Here is a 6,328-nt window from a genome sequence, read left to right on the forward strand (position 1 = left end):
TCCTCCGAGATAATCAGCTGCAGTTGCTGATCTCAGAAAAGTGCAATATGGCCTGGAGAGATGGCTTAGATTTACTTGTGCCTCACTGATGCCTTACAGAAAGGGAAACGGCATGCCTTCTCCCTCCTTCCTTGATTCCCTTATTTATTTTTACGATATTTGTACATCGGAACAGTTTCCAGGGCTATGAACAATAAAAAGAGTACATAATAAAACTCCATGGTAAAACAGAAAAAAGAATAAGTTATTTATTAAAAACAGCATACAAGCTGGCCAAGCAAGGAAGGCTTTCTGAAATAGAGCATTTTTCAGCAGACACGAAAATAAGATAGAACTGCAGCCACTACACTGAAGAGTCTGATAGTTGGACCATAGGTCCATATGGAACCATCATGAGCATGTCCTCCAGTGACCTCAGGATGGTAAGGGAGAAGTGGCTTTCTCAACTCTTCCTTTCCTCCTCTCTATGTGTTTTTCCAAGGAATCAACATACAAGCCTTCTTCGGGGAAGTGGAATTGGTCAAGGTGAGAAGACAGCCATGCCCAGAAGCTGCAGTATCTTGGGACATGCGCAGAAAACAGATTTGAGACAAATGCTCATTGCCATGTCTCAGTGCTATGGGGAAAGGGGCACCAAAAGATTCAAAATCCCTGCTGCCGTCTGCCTCCAAGCATCCTGGGACAACAGGGGGTTGAGTACCATCAGAATCCCGTGGCTCCGTTCCAGGCCTGCTGTGGCATTAGCCCAGATTCACACCAGGCTTTAAAAACATGTGACTGGCTATATTCAAGAAGCACATGTCGCAACCACTAAGAGTGCAATGCTACGCATGTTGGGCAGGAAAAAGTCCTACAGCTCCAAGCAGTCCCTAGCCAGTGTGTGTGCAGAACCTCAGAATTCCCCCGTAAGATGGGGTGGAGAACATCAGACCTGGGGGACTAAATCGTGCGCTCACCTACTCTCCCTGACCATCAATCACTTGGTGATGTCCTGGCTTTGAAGGAAAGGTTGAAAGGTTTGGTTACTATCAGGGAGTGTTCGGACATGCTGATATTTTGTGGTGGCCTGTCCCTTTTGCCTTCAACCCTACCCACTTCTGGAATGTGGCTCCTGGGAGTGTCTTCAAAGTGGAATTTGGCCCTTGAACTGAAAGAGTTTTGACACTCCTGTTTGAATGCATCATAATAACTCTAGCAAAGTTATAGGCATGACTCAGCCTTTTTCCTCTTTTTTCAAAGCAAAGGGATCTGTGTTTTGGCGTGCCTGCAAGGTACATCATACACCTGCCAGATAGCATATTTACCATCAGACAGCTGCCAAGTTCCTTCTGACTCTCCATCCTCACCCCTACTCTTTGAAGAGCCTGGAACCTGGACTGTATCACCAGCCCTGATGACTACTCACAACCAACACATCCAGGTTCCTAGTTAGTTGCATTTTTCCTAAATTCCAGTGGCAAGCCTCCTTGGGAATCCATCTTGGCTGGAAGGCATGGTATAAATATAATTAATAAATGTATACACCATGTGTTGATAGCAGAGCCAAACCAAGCAGAGCCAAACCAAGCAATATGAGAAATGCATGATTGCATTATATACCCTTATATCTATCCATTCAGCTGTCCATCTGTCTGTGTCTCCATCAATATTAGTACCAAATTCTAATGGGAATTAGAACCCCAGTTCAGATCAGGTCAGTGGGATGGGGAAGGTGTCTGAGCCCTTGCATGCCATTTTCCTGAATGAACATCACATCCACCCCTCACTCAATCCCAGAAGGTTTTTTTGTTTCAGGGAGGAAAATGCTATGTGGAAAAATAGCGACTTTCTTTGTACTCTTTGCCCACTGTGCACCACTACCTCCAACACATGCAGCTCAAAGGAAGAAAAGATAGGGCTGAGGATTGGGGAGACACTGCTGCCCATGCAAGGGCATTCTTGGCCAGAACATGTTGCACCACTGGACTCCTTGGAATCCAATGCAGAACACACAGTGCAATTGCCATCAACCTCTATCCTATGCTGTAGAAGCAAATGGCTTGAAGAAGGGCTAGGGTTAGGGGCAACAGCAGGACCAGACTAACCTGCCTTCTGATGGCCTCTGGATCTTGCTGAGGCATTGGCTCTGTCAGGGGAGACATCAGGGGAGAATGCCCCGGCCAACACTGACTGCAGTGCTCTGTCCAGGGTCCTGGAGACTTCTGCTGTTCTTGCCACGGCCCTTCTGTGGTCATCTTCTCTTGTCAACCTTGAAAGAAAAACACTTGCCCTCTGAGGCAAACAGCAACTTAGAAGACGATTAGTGTTTGGTAGGAAAATAGGGAGAGAACACACATTACTATTCTTTGATAAGTGTTGGGAAAGGCCAAATAAATCCTCAAATAAAACAATATGCTTTTGCATGTCCTGTAATATAAAATCTGGCTGTAGTGTCCTTACTTGCCCTCCCTGTCTGCAAGGTTTTTTCCTTCCTAGTTCCTTCTCTGGCCAAAACAGCCCGAAGCTGTGCTAATGATCCACCCACTCTCAAATAAGGCAAGCTTCTAGCTGGAACAGCATTGAAACAATGTTGCACCTGTGCTTCCTTTGCAATATCAAAAAACCTAGCTAGCTCATGCTTTGTCTTAAGGAATTCTTTTATCTCTGATAGCAATGCCACAACATTTTAAACCTGTTAGATTTCTGTAACTCCTGATTGTTTTATTTGTTATCTGTTATTCAAGCCTTCGATGGGTCATGATGTTTTTCCTGGTGACTATATTGATTGTTCAATGTTTCTGTATTATCCCCCATTGTCCTCACCTTCTCACACATTCAGAATCTCATCACTGCCTTGAAACTGTGTACATGACCCACAACCTATAAAAAACTGTGTCTATGCTCTGGGACCTCATAGCCAGTTTGGTATACTGGCTACTCAACAGTGCTGTTGATTTTTTCTGTCAAAGAGGGATTCCTGGAGTGTCCTGCCAATAAACTGATGAAACTGAATGTAGCATCTTCCATGTGAATCCAAACATACATTATCTTGGTTCTGCGATTCCGAGATTTCCTGACATAAGCAAATGCCACCATGTGTTCAGCCTTTTCCCAACCTAGAGGCTGAATTCAATTTAGGAGATTCAGCCTCAGAGCCTCAGGGGCCAATTTCAGTGGTGCATGTTGTCAAGGGAGAGGACCAAGGTAAAAGGGACTGGACAAAAATACCAAAAATACCAGCATGGAGTAGCTAATATATGAAGTTCAACATGCCTGGTTAATATGACATAGCAAGGACCCTTCTGTTTACAAAGCCAGTGAGATGATCCTGATTTGGTTACCTGGCATGTAGAACTTTGAGGGATACAGGTGGGCCACCTGTGTCCTCCATAAGTTTTATGCAGTAGATGTAAGCCCTGCTTCTGTGGCTGCCATCAAACTTCGGCGCTGTGCTGCAGATCAAAGGAAGCCTAGGAAACACCAGTCCCAGGGCCTGATTTGTACCTAACAACAAGCTGGAAAAATGAGAAACAAACACTGATAGTTTTGCCATCCCTTAATCCCGTGTGCTTTCTGCACTGATTTGAAAAGAAGATTGCATGCAAAATTAACAACATTCTTTTCCCATCAAATAACAGAAGATGGCACTCTAGACTTGTCAGATGCATCATGGCTATGCAGTTTAGAGAAAACTTAAGAACAACAAAAAGAGAAAATTCTTAGGCAGCCTTTCTGAACCCAGTGTCCTTCAAACAGCTTGGACCACAACCTCTATAATCCCCAGGTGGCAGTTGGGAATTATGGGAGTTGTAGTTCCACCCTTCTGGAGATCGCTTGGTGTTCTAAAATGATATTTGGTGAAGGGAGAAGGGAAGGCATTCCTGAAAAATTCCCATAGTTTCTCACATGCATGCGTGTCCTCAGCTAATTTCTCTGGACTTCTGATGACCCAGCTAGGCTGACCAGAGAAGGTCTGTGAACCTGAACAAAGGCAGCCGAAGAGGGCCGTAGATGCGGTACTGCTGGGAATATTTTGGTGGATTCAGCTTAAATAGGACGTGTTTAAGACAGAAAGAGCACGTCGTGATTCCCACCGCCTGCAGATTTCCAGGCATTCAAGTTCTAAGAAAATGTGATTAGAATCAGCATGGAGCATCGTGTGTCCCTGCCCTTGCAGTTATAAATCCTAAAAATAGCTGAAGGAATTACACTGTAGTCCCAAAGAACCCAAAGTCACAATGAGTTCAGCAAACAATCTGGAGCTTTGCCCCAAACAACCCCTTCTCCAGCTAGAACAAACCCCTGCCATTGGCCTGTACAGTCACATGGCGACGCACTGCTGTGCCGAAAATTTGCTTGCTTCATCTGTGCCCTTCAGAGCTCTGCCAGCACTGGGCTGTTCAGGACATGCTTTTTATGTTCTCCTCCAGCACTCAGTCGATAAGCCACAGGGCCACTAAAAGGGGTCTAGCTGTGGAAGGATATAGGTCAAAGGCAAGTAATGGTTGAGCTTTGCCAAAAGTCAACAATTTCAGTAAAGTGGGTGCTTTGCATTCTACTCAGGGTAGTACTTCATGCAGTCATTCATCCATTTATGATGTTTTTATATTGCTAAATATACCAAAGAATCCCTAAGCGAACCAAATTAAAAATGAAACATAACAAGCTAAGATAATATTTCTGTGCTTTGACTTTCACCTGGTTTGAATCTTCTGCTCAGAATGGATGTGGGACTAAGAAGAAACATGGGGAATTCCAATAAACATGGGCACTGTGTCCCTTAGCACATTTTCCATATCGAGAAACATGCCCTAAAACAACACATCTGTATTAGAATTATTCAGCATTGCAGTTTCCTTGCATGTAATTCAAGTAAATCCATTACAATAGCCTGCCTGCCTGCCTGCCTGCCTGCCTGCTATCCCACCATAAAAATCCTGCTCTCCATTTTATCACAACAATCCTGTGAGGTAGATTAGGCTGAGAGCCAGTGACCAGCCCAAAGTCACTCAGCTTTGTTGTTACCTGTTCTCAAGTTGTCTCCAGCTTACACTGACCCTATGAATACGAGTGCGCCAAGGCATCCTGTTCTTGACAGCCCCGCTCAGCTCCTACAAGCCCAAGGCTTTACGAAATCGATCCATCTCATATTTAACCTTCCCTTTCTCCTTCCATGTTCAACATCCTCTAGCATTTCTGTCTTCTCCAGTGAATCATGAATAACTTTTTATGACATGCCCAAAGCACAACAGCCTCAGTTTCATCATTTTTCCTTGTAGGACAAGTTCTGCATTGGTTTCTGAACAACAAAATTATTCCTAAGGATAGTTATGTACAACTTTCAATAACAGTAGGTCAGATAACCATAGATGAATGAATATAAATCATAGATCCATATACATTTATAGATTATTTCTAAAGACTGCCCATTCATAAATTGAGAACTTTATCAAGTCCTCAATGCATTATGCTATTAAAGGTGATGAATTATTCTTCCAGTGCTGTAATGCTAGTTTTTTTAGCTGTCAAAAGGGCATGGAAGACCTATTTACACTGATCTTGCATGAGGTTTCAAGAGACAGGAGAACTTGCATGTCCATAAATATTAAAGAACTTTCTATCACAAACTTTATCTCTGTTATTACCTCTACCCAAAGAGAGGCAGTCAATGGGCATTATTTAGATAATCCTATATTAAAATTGCAGTATTGCAGAGTCCAGTTTAGCTGAAACATTTCCCTTTACTTCACTGCATTTTATTTTTGTTTTGTTTTGATTAGATGTGATTCTGAACCTTATGATAAATATTAGCAATGAAATCTATGCAGTATGATTATAGGAATTGCAAGAAATCTTGAAGGTCATCTAGTCAAGCCTCCTTCTTGATACAGATTCTACAATGCAACTACAGAATCCCTGGAAGATGGCAGTATTCCACTATGCTGAATTTGCATATTCCACTGCATTGAACTGAATAGACCATCACACAGTATTTGAAGTATCTCACATACATTATCTCAGCCCTGAGAAGTAGGTCAAGAGTATTATCATTGGAATTAAGATTGCTGGGAGAAATATCAACAACCTCACATATGCAGATGATACCACTCTCATGGCAGAAAGTGAAGAGTAACTAAAGAGCCTCGTGATGCGGGTGAAGGAGGAGAGCGCAAAAGTTGGCTTGAAACTCAACATTAAGAAAACTAAGATCATGGCATCTGGTCCTCTCACTTCCTGGCAAATAGATGGGGAAGAAATGGAGGAAGTGACAGATTTTATTTTCCTGGGCTCCAAGATCACCGCAGATGGGGACTGCAGCCAAGAAATTAAAAGATGCTTGCTTCTGGGG

Source organism: Varanus komodoensis, unplaced genomic scaffold, assembly GCF_004798865.1.
Source record: "Varanus komodoensis strain SLA01 unplaced genomic scaffold, ASM479886v1 scaffold12, whole genome shotgun sequence".
Lineage (NCBI taxonomy): Eukaryota > Metazoa > Chordata > Lepidosauria > Squamata > Varanidae > Varanus > Varanus komodoensis.